This window comes from Pleurodeles waltl, chromosome 11 (assembly GCF_031143425.1).
Source record: "Pleurodeles waltl isolate 20211129_DDA chromosome 11, aPleWal1.hap1.20221129, whole genome shotgun sequence".
In the NCBI taxonomy this organism is placed as follows: Eukaryota; Metazoa; Chordata; class Amphibia; order Caudata; family Salamandridae; genus Pleurodeles; species Pleurodeles waltl.
In genome coordinates, this window is record NC_090450.1 from 269,759,066 (window position 1) to 269,779,184 (window position 20,119).

Consider the following 20,119-nt stretch of genomic DNA (forward strand, 5'->3'; position numbering starts at 1 on the left):
GAATTGAAGGAAGAACCCTCCTGTCATTATCTTTTAATTAAATGTAAGATTACCAAATATTTCATGGTGATTGCCAGGGTAATACTTTGCAAACTACATCATAAAAATAGTAAAGGGCTTTTCGGAAAATATGGGTGCTCCTGTAATTAGGGTTCCCATTGAAGATTGAGAGAGCAAACCTGTCCCTCACTATTTTTCCTTCTTCCCCTGTTTTCATGACTATCCTGTATTTTGGGTTACGAAGTATCACAGCTTCCCCTATAACGAGGGAATGCCTGACACATCCTGATTGATTGGAACCTTGAAACTGTAAGGAGACACTAAAAACTGATTGGCAGTGGGCATCTGACCATCTGCTCAAGTTTGGGAATATAAGCTGGTTCTGCTCTGAGTTTCACTGAACACTGTTTGGGCTTAGGACTTCTGCCGACCTTGCTAATGGTTAATTTCATAGTTAGGAGCCAGTATGGTGGCCCCTTCATCTAGGATAAAACCAAGCCTGTGGACTGTGCTGAAGCTCAGCTTGTCGTCTATGCTGGTGCTATTCTCCGTGTCTGCTTGGAAGCCCTCAGCCAGCCTCTGTAGTCCTGCATCCTTCATCATTCTGAGCCTGCTGTACCACTTACAATAAGAAGGAAGCAAGTTGATTAAGTATTGACCTTGATGACAAATGTCAGTCACAAAAATATGCTGAGCGCTCTGCACCCCTCACCGGAGACAGAGACTCATTAAATTGACCCCTTAGAAGTGCATGTGAAATGGTGGTTACTGTCTCCTGTCAGCACAGCCCTCTCTACAAGACTATTTCTTAGTTTCATCCATTTTGTTGCCTGCTATTCTTGTCCTGACATGTGTGGTGGTACAGCACCCGATTAGCTGGGTACCAGTGTGAATGCAGTGTCTTTTGTAGTCATTTGTTTTTTATTTTATTTTTAAACAACATTTTATTAGATTTTATCATTAACATGAGAGCCACTTATGTGTTCCAGCAGGATTTCTTAAAAGTCACTTTTAAAGCATTTACGCATTTGCTCCTGGTGCAGTTCTGAACACCATAACTACTTATCGCTGTCACAAGGGCTTTCAGCTTGAACCCACCTTCCAAACATAGTCCAAGTAAGACTACTGTGTACTCTCCATCCTCTGTAGGTCTGCCAGTTTTCTCACATGTTGATTTGTTTTCTTAGGACAGCCTCTTCCCTCATAAACTTGTCTTTCAGGCATCATGCATTAGTTTGACTTTTTCCACTTGTCCAGTTCAAGGTCAAGGAGGACCCCTCCAGGCAATAGTCCTTATTGTAGTTATTATTCCAAGGGTGATAAGTAATCTTGGGTATTTCAACAGGCCTTCTCCCCTGGATGTTTAACAGTGTTGCTCTAAGTGACTTTGGTATCTGTTGACCTGTAACCTGGCCCATGCAAACTTAGATGTCCTCCAAGAAGGCTCTTAGAGGAGAACACGTGCAAGGCAGATGAACAAACGTGATCCTCTGGCCGCAACCCCTTATACAAATGTCAGATATCACTCAGCCCATTTTTAATAGTTTGAGTCTAGTATAGTAGGTCCTATGTAGTGTGCACAATTGCACTAATTGAAACCCTCCACAAATCACAACTTCTTGCTGGGCTCTAAGTGCCACCACCCACTCCTCCGTATCCAACTTGCAATGATCTTCCTTCTAACCTGCCTTTAATTGGGTAAGTGAATCCAGGGAATTATTTATTATTTTCCTAAATGTGCTGGAAATGACTTGTTGCAATAAAGGCTCGCCAAGTAAACTGCTTTCTAATAGAGAGGGTTCATCAATCACTATCCTTCCTTAAATTTGTACTTGCAGTGCATGTCTGACCTGCAAATATCTAAAGGCCTCCCTAGTTTCCAACTCATACACTTCTGTTAAAGTCTCCCATGGAATTGGGACTCCATTCCTCCACATACCTCTCAGAGTGCTGATAACATTTTTGTCTCACTTAGCAAATAGAGTGAGCTTTTGTCCCTCTATCCCAAAGTGGGGTTCCCGGCGTTTGTTTCTTCTCTCTCGCCAGGTTTTTAGTAAGCTACCTTCTGGTGTCTTCTAACACTCTTGTGTGTGGGTTTGGAGGCTTCTTGCAAGTTTTAAGCTGTACAGGGCCACTAGATATCCCTTCTTCACCATAGGCTTCCTGTCATCTCTCAGTGATGACTCCCCTGGGTAGGAAGTGCCCGTTTATTATTAACAATGAGTTGTGAGGCCCAGTATTACTTCCATATGTTTGGGAGTACAGTACCCTCATCATAGACCTTCCTCATGAGTATGGAGAGGGCAATCCATGCCAGACTCACTTAAACATGACTCTAGCCAGTGGCAGCTGAGACAGCAATTTAGCATCAGTTTACCAATGCAATGTACTTGCCACTGGTGCTCGCCCTCTCTAGCACACCCCATATATAGCACCATTCCAAGGTGTTAAAAACCTCAAGGGACATGACCACTGGGATTTCAATCACTCCCTCCAAGCTCTTCGTGCAGCCAAACAGCCCTCTGATTTTCAGCTTTATTCCTCCATGGGGCATGAGCCCTGACTGATCAGGGTGAATTCAATCTTTGATCACCTCCTAAGCCAGGTAACTAGGATTTTGCAGGCTCTTCAGCAGGGAGCTGGGCCTATTGTATGCCCTAGGCATTTTGCCTTGTTTCAAAATCGTAATTATTGTGGCCAGGCACTGGTCACTGAGCTGAACACAGTTTGTGGTCAGTTGGGAGCCCCGTGTGCTACCACGTTACTGTGGTCTTTGTCCATTGTGGCACCTCAAGGTGATGTGATTTCATGGAGTCTTTTAACGCTCACATGAAATTCGAGACACTGTCATCGCCATTTACGGTTACCACGGATACTATGTTTTGAATTGACAGTGTGGTTTATTTGTGCTGTGTTGCTTTCGATGTTTGTGAACCTTAACAGTAAGTAATACATTTTTAAACCAGAAATTTGTGATAAACTATTGTTAATATTCTATCCATAACTGAGCTTGAAGATTAGTTGTTCGTAAACATGAACTTCTCAGATTACAAATCTCGTACTCTATTGTGTAGGTTATGTGCTCATGCTCTACATGGATTTCCGAGCCTTAATGAACATTATTTAGTAGGCCTAGCCAAGGTCCTAGCGGTCGTTACGTGGAATAGTGCCAAACATCTGCTTAACTGAAGCCCAGTAACCCCATGAGATTACTTTGTTCATTGTGAGAATGCCTGTTAATTGTACCATTATTGTTTTACATTAGTGTATTATTTTTAGGGTTTCCTGTATTCAGTGTTTATTTGAGTTACAGTTGGTATTTTCAATTACTCTCACAAATTCTAAAACTTAAAAAAAGTGGATATCAGTGTTTAAACATTTTCGGTGCAATAAAAAATACTTCTCTCTTGGTATACTCAAAGGTAGTCCAACAGTCTTGCTAGGCCCTTACGATGGACAATGCCTTAAGGGGAGTCTAGATGGCATCTTGTCTAAAGAATGACCCCTCTTTACTGTGGTGTTTTACCCAAATACACCAGCAATTACCTGGTCTAGGTTCCACTGTCTGATCTCTCTTCTCATTTGCAGCAAATATTTTCCCTGTTTCCCATTTTTTTTAAGTATACACAGCAATAAAAGGGATTTATTCTTGACATGCATTATTGGACAAGGTGTTTGAAATGCATTTTAATGTTACAGATTTGAGTGAAGTTCATGTTTGCTCCTTAAATGTAGCAGGCGAGCTTCTTTATCACACCAAATATTTCACTCATAAATTAAAGAATGTGAGAGCACTTTGGATGAAGGTGGTGAGTGACGATAATATTAATAACAAGCTGCTTTTTGCACATTCCTTGAATTATGTAGATGTGGGGGGAGAAAACGTTTTAAAAACCTCCAAGTGGTTCTTATACGTTCTCTGTTTGTAAAAGCAGCTAATATACCTGGCAAGCATGGGGAAATATTCAGCATGTCTGTTCATGGGTTGGTAGGACCTCTCCTTACAAATCAGGCTCTATCAATTTAGATGTTTTATTACTTTCACTGGTCCTCTACTCTTATGCCTATGTGCCTCTCCACTGCAAGTGTTATGGTCAGGAAGAGTATGCTGAAGTCTATGTTAATCGATCTCAGCAGTAGGCCTGGGTGGAACTTGTGGAGTTTCACTCCACAGAATTTAACAGACTTACATAAAAACTTTGTGAAATTCCTCAGAATTCCACAAGCAGACAGAATGCGGCATGTTGCGCTGTTTGCGCTCATTTTTAGAGCGAGGAGCTTGTTCCACACTGTAAACAAAAGAGCGAACGGCACCATGCGGCACGCAAGAGAGTGCTGCTTCTTTCTGCCCCTCAAGTAGATTTTCCACTGAAGCGTCAACATTCTCAACGCAGACACTCACGATCTTCCGCGACCACCCCCCATTAACTCATATCACCTGGAGGAGTTATAGCGCCCAAAAATCATGCCAGGGGATGCAAATTCTTGCTCAAGATCACCAAGTTAACATTGGAGATCTGCGCACAAGAATCAGAGTTTTTCCAGAACTCCGCACTCCAAACAGAGTAAGCAGAACTCCTCGAACTCTGCCGACGGAGCAGAATTTTTCACCCACGACTACTGAGCAGGCTCCTGAAGGTGAAGGGCGGCCTCTGCTATAAAAATAACAAATTCTGTAGCGTCCTGCTCCACTTGCATACATTTCCAATCCATCCAGTTCACCACCATCCCTCGAGAGCGCAGGTCGTGCCTGCCATCATACTATTCCTGCCTCTTTCGCCAAACTTACTTTGTCGAATGGCAGCACTTGGGGAGAAGAAATGCCAGGGATACTCCATTTGTGGCCTTCCTTTTTACCTGCGCTCCTTAAGCCTGCCAACATGCCCTATACTACCTCTTGCCTGATACAATCAAAAGTGTAACAGCTTCTATGCCACTCGTTACTTGACACTACTCCTGACTCAGATCTGATGGCCCTCTTCACAACGATCCTGTGGAATAGTAAGAGGCTTGGAGGGAAACATGAATTTCAGTTCAAACTTTTCCTTTTTGGTGGCTAATCTTGCACTTTCGGTGTAATGTGAAGCCTGGAGAACTTATCATAAGGTCAATACATAATATATGTCAAGTATCATTGCACAACCTAGGTTGGACATTCACACTTTTTGTCATTGTGATAACTCTGTTGCAGCACACTTTGAATCACTCCACACAACTAACTTGAGTTATGTGCTAAACTGCTCACCCAAATTTACCCAGAGAGGGTTGGGCGCATAGATGAGACACACCTATTGAGGACGGAGTGTCTTCAATGCTGATTGCTAGGGACCCTCAACTTTCTTTCTTGAGCCAAGTAGCCCCCTGTAAATATGGACTCCGGAGAACCCAGCCTGACAGTAGTTTGTCTGATTTATGGTTCAGCCGCTGGGATGCCTGGACTTCGAGGCTGCTTTGTCTCGCCTACTTTGACTCCGAGGTGGCCCGCCACTCTAGGGAGCACCGGGGGTAAGGGGACTTAGAAAAGACACACCCTCTCTTGGACCTTGTATGGATTTGTCTCATGCACTCGCTTCCTGGAGAAAATAAACAACATTTATTATATGGACGGAACTATCTACAGTACCATGTATGATATACTTTTTAGAGTTGGGTAACACTCTGCAGTTGTATGTGTTTGTGAATACATACATATAGGTCACCTGCAACAAATAATATGAAATAATATTCTAAGTTCTAACTCTTTTGCTGTGTGATGTCATATGCGTGCACAACATAAATCCTCAACTACCTCGTATGATATTGAACGCAGTTTACGATATGTGCAAAAAAATGTTCAAGTACTTAGTTCAAAATCTTTTGAAGGAATTTGAGATTGCTGCTCCGCAGCCAAAAATGTAACTTTAATTCAGAGGAATCAGTCATGAAATTATACTGCCTTTGAGCTAATCACCAGGTCCTTTCAACCACCGGTGGCAGTCCTCCACCCACAGTTAGTTCGACTGAAAATATTCAGCTGATTCAATGAAGAGAATTTTCCAAAGATATTCGTAGCACAGTTTAGTCTTCAAACTAGGCAAGAAAAGAGCAGACCAAAAAAAAGATATTAGAAAGTACGGTTTTTCAAATCAAGTGTCTTGGTATGCTACAGTTCGGAGATAGATGCCACATTCAGTTATTCTCATTTGGGATGTGATTCCCACTACGTGGATGCCATCTTGGTTTAGTAAAGTTTTATAAGACACTCAACCGTTTCGACTTCCATCTTGGAAGTATAGAACGTTTCTTAAATCTGCGTTCAATGTGAAAAATGTGAAGTCAGTATTCACAATTTAAATGTTGTGAATGACTAAATGTAAGCAGCCGTAACTGTATGTAGTGTCTATGTTTATCAATCTTGATTGGCCCTCGTGGCAAATATTCACCTACTGTGACCACAAGTAATGCATACATCGCTTATGTTCCCAAAATGTTCTTTCAAAGGTCTATCAAGTAGGATCTCTGAGATTTCCTTCTTTTCAAGCTGGGCTGAGGTAAAAGTGATGGAAAGAATGAGAGCACATTTACACTGTATGGGAAAGGAGATGCTATCGAACCTGCAAGTATGCATCCTTTGGCCTGGTGACCTATGCCAGTTCCTAATTTCTATGGCAGGGGGGGGGCTTGATACCTCAGTGATGCCCTGCTTGTCACACCCAGCTCTGGCTCTGATGATTCAGAGCAGAGGGACATTTCTGTTGAGCAATTGGAAAGGGTCAATATGAACAAGAGAAGTCAAGGATAAGGAATATTGGAGAAAATAAAGTGGATAATAAGTTTGCCTGTTACTGTAAGGATACTGCTGAATTGAATTTAAATAGAGATGCTTAACAGAGTGTTCTTGTTTGTTTTGTTTACAGGGAGCCTAAAATTCACTAATGAGGATTTCAAAAATTGACAGGTTGGAACACTTCAAGGCACAAGGACTCATAATTACAGGTACATTTGTAATCCTTCTAACAGAACATAGATGAATTATTTGAACTGATGAAATATGTAGGTCATTGTCCCAAATCATATAGCTTTATAAGCTTGAAAACTTTGTCACAATAAAGAGGAACTACAGTTGTTGTGAGGCAGTTTCCATGCAGCTGATGTTCACTGTAGCATTACAACCGCACCAGCAACTAGATGCATTAAGCATTTGTTTTCCTGTACGGGATTCTTCTCAGCTATTCTTAAGAGTACGTATAAACAGAAGTATTTTAGAACCGAAACTTATAATACATAGAAATTTGGAGAGATGATTCCTCAAAGGACAAGCACTATATAAGGAAAGCCACAACATCTAGTGCAGATATTGGTAAGGCTAGAGAATTTTGGAGTGGGGATGTACCAATCATAGCATAGAATGCAAACTAGCCAAGCAGGCAAGGAGACAGAATTGTTTGTTTAATAAAAGCATGATGACCCAACTCTACTCTTCCATTCCTAGCCAGGTATCCGGAAGGTGTTATAGTCCTCCACCTTCAATGTTGCTTCCAGGATAACAGCTTGCTTGACAGTAGCCAATTATATATTCGCTCCCTGCTAGGCCTTAGCACTTGATCAACTCAGTTAGTGGCTTGAAATAGTACACAGATGAGAATTCTGTTTCTGTTCTTATTCTCCTGGAATGGTTGGTAGTTTTTTTATATACTTCCAAGCACTACTCCCTCTTCTTCTGTCTGCTAATAATTGTTGTCCAGTGTTATGCCCTAATTTGTATCTTTTCTTTACCCTGACAGATGGCAAGCTAGTTCTGTAGTCAAAATTCCCAAAACTTGTTCCCAAAACGTCTGTTGGCTCCTCGCTTCTCCTGCTTATTTAGCATGTCGTTATGCCTACTTACCTCCATGATTGACCTAATCAACCTTACTATGTGGTCCTATTCTAAAGTTTTTCAGGTCCTTGTAAAGACAAAGAAATTCCATTACTTCGACTCCAGTGTGCACTCATTTATGACAGCAATTTACTGTAGAGTGCACAAGAACTTTCTGAAAGGAAACTGAAATTAAATTGTGGTCCATGCCACCTCAGCCAACTCTGCATACTGGCCCAGCTGATTCCGGTTGAGAAATCTAGTCTTTGCTAATTAAATGTAATTTGTTTCTTTAAACATATTTTAATGTTAGTACTATGCTTGAAGGCACTTTCTCAATGAGTACTTTGATTATTATCATGTCCAAATTGCAGATCCATCAGTCATAGCATATTGTTCCTTTCAATAAAAATCTGTTGCCAACTTTGTTTCACATCTGAATGAAACCTATTCTTCAGGGTTGACTCCGCAATTTAAAAGCACGCTTGAAAATGTAATTATTTTTTCATAAATCGATATCCTGAGCAACATTATCAACACTATGGGTAAATCAGTATATGGAGCACAGTTTCCATTGTTTGCAAAAGTTCCATATTTAGCTTATTTAAAAAATTGTTGCAGTAACTTGCTTCGCGATAAGGTACTTTAATTTAGAACGTGGGCTAAGTGCAGCATTAGAGCTATTTTAACATTGCTTTTTTAAAAATCCTTTTATTGTTTCAACCATAGGTAATCAACCCAATAACATTAGTTGAACAAACATTGCAGCATCAATTACATTCTTGCAACAATAGTTGTAACCAATTGACCCCAATAATTATGCCCTAATTATTGACCCATCTTCCCCTCCTACCCTAATCTATTGTTTATTAAGTGATGGATCATCAAACAATCTAGTGGTAGCCGTTCCCAAGGAGGGCATGCAGAGGTGGCCCCGGTATTCATTCCTTTTTGTCCATATCTCAATATATTTCTAGAGACAACCTCTCCCCTCATACACAACCTTTTCTGCAAGCATACACCAATCAAGGTCCCTCGGCCATTCTCTCAAGTGACGCGGTTCTCCTGCCCCCCAGCATCGCACAGTGTTGCATTTTGCACCCATCAGGCCCAGTGTAATCCACATTTGGACCATTCTGGACACGTCTGTGTAGACCCAAATGTTAAGGAGACACCATTTTGCGTTGATTTCTAGCGGAAATATAATCAAGTACGTATGCCAATACTGTTGCACCACAGGACAGCACTCACAAGATGTGAAAAAAGGTTCCCAGTTGCCATCGCTGTTTACGGCAACTGTTATCTGTTGCCCTCCCCATTTACGTCAATGCAGTGCAACAATAGTATGCCCTATGCTGGATTTTCCCTTGTATGAGGCGAAAGTGCATTTTTATAGCAACTTCTCTGGGGGATCCCAGGGCTTCTTTCTATTCATCATCATCAAGAGTGTCTAGGTCTCTTTCCAATTGTGCCTTTATGCGAGTCAGAGTCCCTGGCATGCTGTTGATTACTTTTTTGTATGTGAGAGAGATGGCTTTGCGATGCATGTATGTGTTGAGTAGTGCACTTTCGAGAGGGGATGCTTCTTGAAGTACGGAGTTGGGAGGAAAAGCTTCTTGTAACGCATGACATATTTGTAGGGATCAATACATTTCTGTGGAAGCAAGTTGGTACTCAGCTTGCATATACAGGGAGTGCAGAATTATTAGGCAAATGAGTATTTTGACCACATCATCCTCTTTATGCATGTTGTCTTACTCCAAGCTGTATAGGCTCGAAAGCCTACTACCAATTAAGCATATTAGGTGATGTGCATCTCTGTAATGAGAAGGGGTGTGGTCTAATGACATCAACACCCTATATCAGGTGTGCATAATTATTAGGCAACTTCCTTTCCTTTGGCAAAATGGGTCAAAAGAAGGACTTGACAGGCTCCGAAAAGTCAAAAATAGTGAGATATCTTGCAGAGGGATGCAGCACTCTTAAAATTGCAAAGCTTCTGAAGCGTGATCATCGAACAATCAAGCGTTTCATTCAAAATAGTCAACAGGGTCGCAAGAAGCGTGTGGAAAAACCAAAGCGCAAAATAACTGCCCATGAACTGAGAAAAGTCAAGCGTGCAGCTGCCACGATGCCACTTGCCACCAGTTTGGCCATATTTCAGAGCTGCAACATCACTGGAGTGCCCAAAAGCACAAGGTGTGCAATACTCAGAGACATGGCCAAGGTAAGAAAGGCTGAAAGACGACCACCACTGAACAAGACACACAAGCTGAAACGTCAAGACTGGGCCAATAAATATCTCAAGACTGATTTTTCTAAGGTTTTATGGACTGATGAAATGAGAGTGAGTCTTGATGGGCCAGATGGATGGGCCCGTGGCTGGATTGGTAAAGGGCAGAGAGCTCCAGTCCGACTCAGAAGCCAGCAAGGTGGAGGTGGAGTACTGGTTTGGGCTGGTATCATCAAAGATGAGCTTGTGGGGCCTTTTCGGGTTGAGGATGGAGTCAAGCTCAACTCCCAGTCCTACTGCCAGTTCCTGGAAGACACCTTCTTCAAGCAGTGGTACAGGAAGAAGTCTGCATCCTTCAAGAAAAACATGATTTTCATGCAGGACAATGCTCCATCACACGCGTCCAAGTACTCCACAGCGTGGCTGGCAAGAAAGGGTATAAAAGAAGGAAATCTAATGACATGGCCTCCTTGTTCACCTGATCTGAACCCCATTGAGAACCTGTGGTCCATCATCAAATGTGAGATTTACAAGGAGGGAAAACAGTACACCTCTCTGAACAGTGTCTGGGAGGCTGTGGTTGCTGCTGCACGCAATGTTGATGGTGAACAGATCAAAACACTGACAGAATCCATGGATGGCAGGCTTTTGAGTGTCCTTGCAAAGAAAGGTGGCTATATTGGTCACTGATTTGTTTTTGTTTTGTTTTTGTATGTCAGAAATGTATATTTGTGAATGTTGAGATGTTATATTGGTTTCACTGGTAATAATAAATAATTAAAATGGGTATATATTTTTTTTTTGTTAAGTTGCCTAATAATTATGCACAGTAATAGTCACCTGCACACACAGATATCCCCCTAACATAGCTAAAACTAAAAACAAACTAAAAACTACTTCCAAAAATATTCAGCTTTGATATTAATTAGTTTTTTGGGTTCATTGAGAACATGGTTGTTGTTCAATAATAAAATGAATCCTCAAAAATACAACTTGCCTAATAATTCTGCACTCCCTGTAAGGAAAAGAGAGTATTTTACCCTGTATCCACAAATCTCCCACTGTAGACAGACCTATAAGATCCCAGTTTGCAAATCCCGGTTGTGTCCCCTGGGTGCCTAAGTTAACCGTACCTCAAAGTGGGATGGCCTGTGTTACCTTATTGTGCCAAACCAGCGCTCACAACGCAGAAAGCCATATCTTTATAGTAGTGGCTGCAGGGCCTGTATTGGTGGATGGAAGTTTACCACCATACATGGCTCTTAAATAGCCGCCGGGGTGCATTATCCACCTGTCCATCTGGAGGGTGGGTTCTGCCTGTGGGAGGTGTAGCCAGTGGTACACTGTTGTCAATTGAGCGGCCCAGTAATTCTTCTGGATGTCCGGGAGGGTGATTCCCCCCCTCATACCAGGAGTTTGTGAGTTTACGAATGGCAATTCATAGCTGTGCTCCATTCCAAAGTGGCACTCTCCCTCAATTTCTTTGAAATAGGTATGTAGGATCGGGAATGTGGTGTTTTGGAGTATGTAGAGGAAGCAAGGGAAGGCATTATTTTAAATAGTGATGCATGGCGTACGAGTGAGGGAGGTATTGTCCTCCAATTTTGAGCATCTTGCTTGAGATAGGTGAGGGGTGACGCTAGGTTATTGGTGTAGAAGCTACTGGGCTCATGCATAACATAGATTCTCAGATACCGGAATCCATCCTGTACCACCCTTACTCCACAATCCTGTGGCACTCGTGGCATCTCACCATGGAGCACATAGATCAGGCTTTTCGGCCAATTAATAGCGTAGCCAGAATAGGCACCAAATTGTGCAACTATGTGCAATATTCCGTTCACAGATAGGGATAGATCGGAGATATAAAGCAAGATGTCAAGAGTGAGGTCCTATCCTCTCAGTAGTCCGACCATTGTAGGCTGCAGATCAACGGATCTTGCCTTCTCTAGGCTGCCAAATGCTCCGGGGCAAGAGCGAATATTAGTGGTGAAAGTAGGCAATGCTATCAGTCCCTTGCCGAGCTGGAATACTGGAGACACACCGCTGTTGACTTGACACAAGCCAGGGGCTCATTGTGCAGGAGCCGAATCCATTGCAGATATCGTGGCCTGAAGCCCATTTTTACAATACTGCAAATAGATAAGGCCACTCTATGGTGTCGAAGGCCATCTTGGAATCCAGGGAGAGAATTATTGCGTCTTTGCCCAGTGCAGTAGCCCACCCCAGGACTCCATGAAGACGCTGCAGATTACGGGCTGTGTTTCTACTCGGCATAAAGCCAGTTTGGTCCGGAAGGATAAGAGTCGATATCACTTGTATTAGCCGTGTGGCCTGTGCCTTTTCCAGGACCTTAATTTTGGCGTTTAATATTGATATGGGCCGATAGGATGCACAATCATCTGGGGGTTTGCTATTGTTTGAAATAACTACTATATTTGCCACCTGTTGGTCTCTAGGGAGAGAACCAGTGGTATGGCTCTCCTGGAACATCTTGAGCAGTTATAAGGCTAGGTTTGTCGCCGTAAGCTTACAAAGTTCTAAAGGAATCCCGTTATGGCCCACAGCGTTGCCTGGGTGCAGATCTCTGTTAGAACTAACTAGTCCCACCTTTGTGAGGTCCCCCTCTAACATGTCTCTATAGTCCTTAGATAGGCCTGAAAGTCAGAAGTCAGCTAGGAGTTGCCAGTCACTACAGACAAGCACAATTTGTTCTAGTACATAGCAAAGACTTCTGTGACTGACTGTCTCCCTGGTATAAGTACGCCCACAGGAGTTCGGATGGCTCAGACCCAGTGGTTCGTGCTCTCACGTCTGGTGAACCATACGAGGAGTTTTCCAGCCTTGTCCCCAGCTTCATAAAGATAGTGTTGAGTCATGCTGTAGTCAGTTTTGTTTGCATTCCTTGTTAGGTCTCTGTACTCCTTCTGTTTCAAGCTAAGTGTATGGTGAATGTTTCTGTCTGTCGTAGTCACAAGCTCGAACTCCAGTCCGACTATCTCCTGCTCTGGCATCTCCATCTGAGCACGCTTATCTTTTAAGTGTCTAGGAATCAGTGAAAGGCCCTGTCCTTTATTACTGTCTTAAATGCTTCCCAAAGGGTATGTGAGCGGTTCATGGTTTGGCAGGAATTATCCTTAAGATGTGTCTCTTGTAAAAGGGCTAAGTCAGGGATTGTTTCTTAATGTGTTGCAAGACCATTCTGCGTTTGATTTTGTCCCCTAAACCATTGACATTCCAAGAGAGCAGCTTCAGTTATGAGTCCATCATCGGTATGGTTGTGTGTGCCTTAGAAGCGGATACTTGGTAGCAAGTTTCAGTTGGTGTCTGGGAAGACTAGCATCTTTTAGGGGTGGTTTTGGTGTCACGTGCAATGAATAACCAAAACAAGGACATAAACAACTAAAAACATCAATCAAACATCCCCGTACAAACCCCCCCTCCTTGACTTCCTGCTGGCGAACCTAGAACTGTCTGTCTCAGAGCGCCGGTCGACCCATAACATAATTACAACCAAGTACAGGAGGTTAGGCCCAGCATGGAAAGTACATTTCCCAAACCCCCTGCCCCCCAAGAAAAGAAAGTTGTTACCAAAGCAAAGTGTCTAGTGTCTCTTGTCTCTGCTCCCCTCTGCAGATATTTAAGGATGGAGCCGGGACAGTGTGTTTTCAGAATGGTGATCTCAGTCACCTTGGGTATTCATGGCAGGCTGATGCATTTCCGCACTAATCAGGCATGCAGATTACCCACACAGGGGTTGCTGGTCAAGGTTGTCGGTCCAGTGAGTCATTTATGTGATGATGTTGATCTCCCTTTTCTTTGAGCAGTTCGTCTGCTTTTGTGGTGTTTAGTTTCTGGTCCGTTCTCGGTTTTGAATTGCCTCTAGCCATTCGCATGACTCAGCGGAGGTCTCAAAATACCAAGTCTTACCATCAGCCATGACCCACAACTTGGCTGGGAACATCATCAAGTATTTGATTTCACGGTCTTGCAGGTTCCTTTTGACTTCCAGAAAGCTGCATCTGAGTATTTGGATTTTAAGTGTGGAATCAGGAAACAGGGTTATCTTTGTGTTTTCATAATCGATCGGGGAGGCACTCCGAGCTGTCAGCATGATTACATCTCGATCTCAATGGTTTAAGAGAGGTGCGAATATGAGGCGAGGTGGAGCGCCCGGTTTTGGAGGAGTGCCTGGTGTCCGATGGGCCCTTTCCTTTGATAAATAGTTTGGGAGGCCCTTTGGTTGGAGTATTATAAGATCTTCCACAAAAAGGTCCACTGCTGGTGCATCTGCATGTTTTGGTTCTCTTTCAATGTGGATGTTATTATTCCATGATCGGCTTTCAAAATCCTCCAGCTTATTTTCCAGAGCCACTTTAGTGACCTATAGATCCTTGACCTTGGTTTTCAGAGCTGCGTTGTCTGCTGTGAGAGTGGCGATTGTGGCTTCGGCCTCTGTCACTCTGGCCCCTAGGCCCCTGAGGTCCATTCGCAGTGACATGACCTCCATTGTGACCGAGTCTATTTTACTCTCCAAAGAGGTACAAACCCCTTAAACGGTGGCCAAAATGTCTTGGAGCATTGGTGGGCCCTGATCATCCAGTAGCCGCACCCTTGTGGGCACAAGAGCCCCCGGCACCCCCGAGGAGTCCCTGAGCAAGGTATATTTTTCCAATTTTGTTTGGTGGGAGGCATGGCCCCAGTTTCCCCTGATCATGACCAACAAAGGAAGAGGTGGGAAGATGACCACAGGAGCCTGAATGGACTGGGGCCCAGGTAGGCTGACTGAGTACTCTCTGCCGTCTGCCTGGGTATTGTGTATATTCAATCTGCGGCCTGTGGTTTTTCCAGTGTCACCCCTCCACTGCCCTATTGGGTCCTCCAGGAAACCCGCAGTGCGTTAGTCTTTGGCAACCCACCATTCGTGCCGCCCACCTCGGGCACCAACGTGCAGCTCCACCTGCTCCAATCAAGTGTCTATTCAGCAGGGCAGGAGGGGGAGCCCATCTCACAGCACAGCCCCATCACTGCACCCAGACCGCACCTAGTCAAGTCAGCAGGCCAGGGCCTCCGCAGCCCATCCAGGCCACACCACAGGTGCCCAGTCTTTAAACAGAGGCCCCTGCGGGCCAATTATGGGTGGCTGGGGCTTCCCCCTGCCAGTCTGAGACAGTGAAGGCTTTGGATGACAAATATGGGCCGAGTTTATAAGGGGGAAGTCAGTGGGTGTGGGGAGCCGCACTCTAATGCTGCCATCTTCCTCAGCTGCAGGCCACATCCCCCTATTTTAAAATTATTAAGGAATTCAGTTGAATGCACTATTGCACAATTTAGTATAGTGAAATTTCGGGCTGACATTTACGTTGGTGATAAACGAAGGTTACTTTTTAATTTAATGAAATGTAATATAACTGGTTCAGTGTCAGGGTTGAGGTATATGTATTGTCCATGTAGTGGAGTCAAAGTAGTCATAAGTTGTGTTGTAAACCTTCCTTATTAGCATAGTGCCCCATAAAAGAAGAAGAAACATTCTAAACATGTACACAACTCACATTTAAAAAAAGTTTAGATACCACCAGATGTGACATGGCTCATCACTAGCAAAAGGGGCCAGAAGTCCGTACTAGAGCAATACAGATAATTGCCCTCAGGCTCATTACAATTAAAAGATGTATAATAGGGATGTGATCAGGCAGACACTGGCTGACGATCTCAGACCTAATCAGCAGCCCTCCATTTTGGTCAAGCCATCCTTTATGCTTTAAACTCCATACAGTGCTATATAAAAAGTATGCAACACAAGATAACATCACAATGTAGCTCTTGCAGAAATTTGCTTTAAAATATTTTTTGGGGCCTTTTCATATGGGAATCCGTACCTGAGTTGAAGACGAGATAGCAGACTGAAAAGCATGGAAACCTATGAAGTGAGTCTTTGTACACTTTTATTTCCCTTTAATGGATTTTGAAACCACACTTGCCACAAGCAATGTGTTTGAGAGAATAAAAGTAGCCAATCAAAGTATATAGAGAAACACTCAGTACATTCTAGCAAACTTCTAGACACAATTAAAAAAGCTGTAGGAAAGTATTTACCTGAGAAGCGAGAATACAACTCTGAAGATGGAAAGACTAATCTTATGGAGATGGGTTTTTACTTATATGGATAGGAGACCCAAATCGTGGCTATTTAGGAGAGAAAGAATGGGGGCAGCATTAGGGAGCAAGGGCAATTACAGTTATGCCAAATCCATACTCTAAGGGTATTTTGCTAAGTGAGTACAAGTACTTAAATACATACACTTTTACTTTCTTCTGCACAGCTACTATAGTCCCTAAGTGGGATAGTTCACTGCACTTGTGTACAGCGTTTGGCAATGTCCTTCCTTATGCTTTCCGAAGACTGTGTGACTGGAGGCCTCTTGTTTTACACCTAGTTCTAGACAAAATAATTACTCTTCTTTAATTTAGCACATGCAATCCAGAACATTTAGAATTCTTCCAGCACGCCTGTCGTTTTATGGATTCGATTTATTTGAAGAAGCCCATGTAGAATCCCTTCCTTAGTAACAAAGAAGTATTGCAAACCAAAATAATTGATTCCACACCTGTTTCAATTAAATGAAATGACCTTTAGCACTTTTCCACATTTTTAATTGGGTAAATTTTATGTTGAATTTGCAATATTTGTTTTCATTAAGTCCCTTAACAAAAAATATGATATTCCTTTGTTTCTATACTAGTTCCAACAGGAGGTTCTCAAGAAAGCTGTGATCCATCAGTGATAAAGGGGTCAATGAATGCAACTAGGGTCCACATTATCATGGATAATCTGATGTACACGCTTCCTTAGTGACTTCCAGATCACCCCCAGGGTCTTTGAATCCTCGCTTTTCCATCTATTTTCACTTTGTACTATTCTGCGTGGTCCTACATGTGTACTGCGATGTTTCCTTCATACCTGTATGCGCTAAATTAAAAACTGTATGTTTTTGTAGTAGCACATCTCATGGTCCTGATGAGGCCCTCAATCAGTCCTGGGCTAGCAAGCAGAAGCTAGTGTGTTTATTTTGTTGGAACTGTCTGCCTTTATATTGCAGCTTATTTGGAGAATGTCTTTGCGTTGAGAGTGAGCGCCAGAGTTCTCCAATCAGGTCAATGCTATCCTAAGCCTGTGCTAACACAGAATGATCAATATAGGAATAAAATATACCGTTGCGATTTGTGTATACATCAAATTGTGGTGCGTTTATCTAATCCTACTCCTCACAGCGATTGAGTGGATGTGCCGAAATCCTCAACATGACATTCAGTGTAATATTCAGTGTATGTGAAGCTAGAGGTGGGGTAAGCAAGTGGGGTGGGGCAGTAGGGCTAGAGGTGGCGGGGGGGCGGGGCTGTGGTTCTGATTGAGCCGGAGACCCTCTTGGACTCTTAAGTGAAAAACAAGGTAGGTTTTTAAGTGAATTTTGCCCAGCACTCTCCCCCCTACTGTGGCAAGGACCCTCTTCCAAGTCCATCGCCCCACCCTCTTGGATCGATAGCTAAAAGAAAAGAAAAATCTGTCACATTTTGTGAGTTGAGTCATCACGGATGTTGTGCAGCACCATAAAAACCATTGGCAAAGCGTATAGGTCACAAAGTCAAGACTTGCTGGCTTTGCCAATGCTTGGTATTTGAAGGGCAGCGAGTAGAGGTTCAGCTTGACTGAGAGTGACGACACCATGGAGTGCTGTGTAAATGTTCAAAGAATGTTAATCGAGAGATTTTTCAAAGTGCCTGTTGTGAGAAGGGCTCATCTGAAAAATCACTAGCGTTATATCTTTCTGTGGGCTGTAGGGGGTGCGCCACTCAGTGCGGTGATTATGATATTATGAAGTGACTATATCACCAAAGTGAAACCCTTCCAGATGTTAGAGAATTACACTTTTTTTAATTTAAATTTCGAATCTATCGTATTTTACCTGAAATTTGTTATACGATTTAAATGTGACTGGGCTTGTGTTCTGCCTCTTAAACCCCGCCAGACTCATGGCCCAGATGTATCCACAGGTAGCCGCTTCTATACAACGCCCTCCCATTTTCTGGGCAAGAATCGCTTCACCTGTGACCAATGACAGATCTAAAGCATATGTTGCAACATTAAGGTCCCTCTGGAGAATGGATTGGAATTTCCCTAAACGTTGAGCCTCCTTTAATAACAAGTGACCCGTCAACAAGTCTTTCTGTGAGGGAGCGCTCTACAAGGTCGAGCAGCGGGGGCTGCAGGGGACTAACTCGGTCGGAAGGAAAGGGCGGGGCGGGGCGGGGCGGGTAGAGGTGAAGACGAACGACTTGTACGGAGCCAGTCCGCGTGGAAATGTCCCAAGAAGAGTTGTCAATGTGCTGTTTATGATCGTGTACTCATGTTTTATAGGGAAGCTCGTTAAGTAGCCTAGTAGCAGAAATGAAAATGTAAATAACCTGCGGGGGCCCATTTCACTGCGCAGCACAGCTGGAGGAGGGTAATCGGTGACAGATGTTTAATGAGAAACAAAAGCAGAAGTTTCAAGGGTCTTATGTTTAGGTTTAAGTTTAGGAAGTAAATTGCTTGTCATATTACCTTAACACCAATAAATCCGTCCAGGGCCGGCACAGGGAACCAAAAGTAGCTCTGACAAAAATGCAAAACCCAGCCCCTCTCCCTCGGTCTCCTTGTGAGCTACCACGTCCAGTAGTTGACAGGTAGGAGCTGGCTGGAGTGGATGTAGCTGTCCCATAGGGATTGTGCATAATAAATGTACCTGTCACAACAGAAATTGACCATGGGAATGTGGCACAACGTGGTGTGGATGAAACCCACATGTTCTTAGCTGCTGCTCGCACATTCGTACCAACACAGCTGCTCTGACGGACTGTTGTTGTTGCCTACATGTTGTGGAACAAGTAGGGTGAGGTGTTGCTCTTACCCTCTGCCTGTGCTGGAAATAGCATTCTGTCATTACTTAGAAGTTTTAGGGGATCTTGCATCCTGTACGCACATGCACCATCTCCCATAGCATGTATTCCACATTTCCCCACCTTTCGTCTACATCATGCGCACCACTGAATGAGTGCCATCTTAGATCTGGTATTTTCTTGTTTACTCAACCTTCCATTTCCATTCCTTTCATGAGCTGGCATGAACGGTACTTTCCACCATGTGGATGTAATTTTACACATTATTAATTTCATCTGTATAGTGATAAAAAAAAGCCTTGGGCAGCCCAATATGTCATGCCTGTGCACAAGCTATCGGCTTTGCCAATGTATTTTAACCATGTCCCACACCAATATGGCTGCTATTCATCATGGCTAAAAGTTTATGGAATGGAGTGGCGATGAGTGGCATAGCGTGTTGTAGAGGAGCATAGTGTCATTGCATAGAGTGTTCTAGAGTGGAAGGCTGTACAGTGACATAACATTGAGGGGATTAAAGTGTTGTTGAGTGGCATAGAGTGTTTTGGAAGGACATAGATTAGAGTGGAGTAGAATGAAGGGACAGAGTGGTGTTTAGGTTTGCATAGTGGAGTGTTATAGAGTGTCGTGCATGGCAAAGAGTGGAGTTGAGTGTTGTTGAGTGAAGTAGAGTGGAGTAGAGTGGAGTAGAGTCGGGTGCTGTAGAGTGGAGAGGTGTAAAGTGGTGTAACGTAGAGTGGAGAGGCGTAGAGTGGAGTAAAGTGTCATAGAGTAGAGTGGTGTAGTGTCATTGAGTAGACTGCCATAAAGTGGTGTAGAGTGTCGCCGAGGGTTGTAGCATGGGTAAAGTGAAGTGGCATATAGTGAAGTAGAGTGTTGTAGAATGCAATGGTGTAAAGTGTCATAGAATGGAGTAGAGTGTCATGGAATGGAATGGAGTAGCGTAGAGTGGAGTGGTATATCATGGAATAGAGTGACTTAGAGTGGACTATCATAGAGTGGAGTGAGTGACTTGGTGTGGAGAGGTGTAGAGTACCATAGAGTGTCGTGGAGTAGAGTGGAATGGAGTAGTGTCAGAGTGAAGTGGAGTGTCATAAAGTAGACTACAGTGT

At 43.3% G+C, this 20,119-nt stretch overlaps 1 protein-coding gene across 5 annotated transcripts in view; it reads left to right on the forward strand.

Annotated features, from left to right (window-relative positions):
- Nucleotides 1-20,119, forward strand: part of PPP2R3A (protein phosphatase 2 regulatory subunit B''alpha) — a 1,031,009-nt gene that overhangs the window by 524,867 nt on the left and 486,023 nt on the right. For all 5 annotated transcript variants that reach the window (XM_069213531.1, XM_069213530.1, XM_069213529.1 and 2 more), the window contains one exon: nucleotides 6,897-6,975. The gene's annotated coding sequence lies outside the window, so the exon portion shown is untranslated. The remainder of the gene's footprint in view (nucleotides 1-6,896; nucleotides 6,976-20,119) is intronic.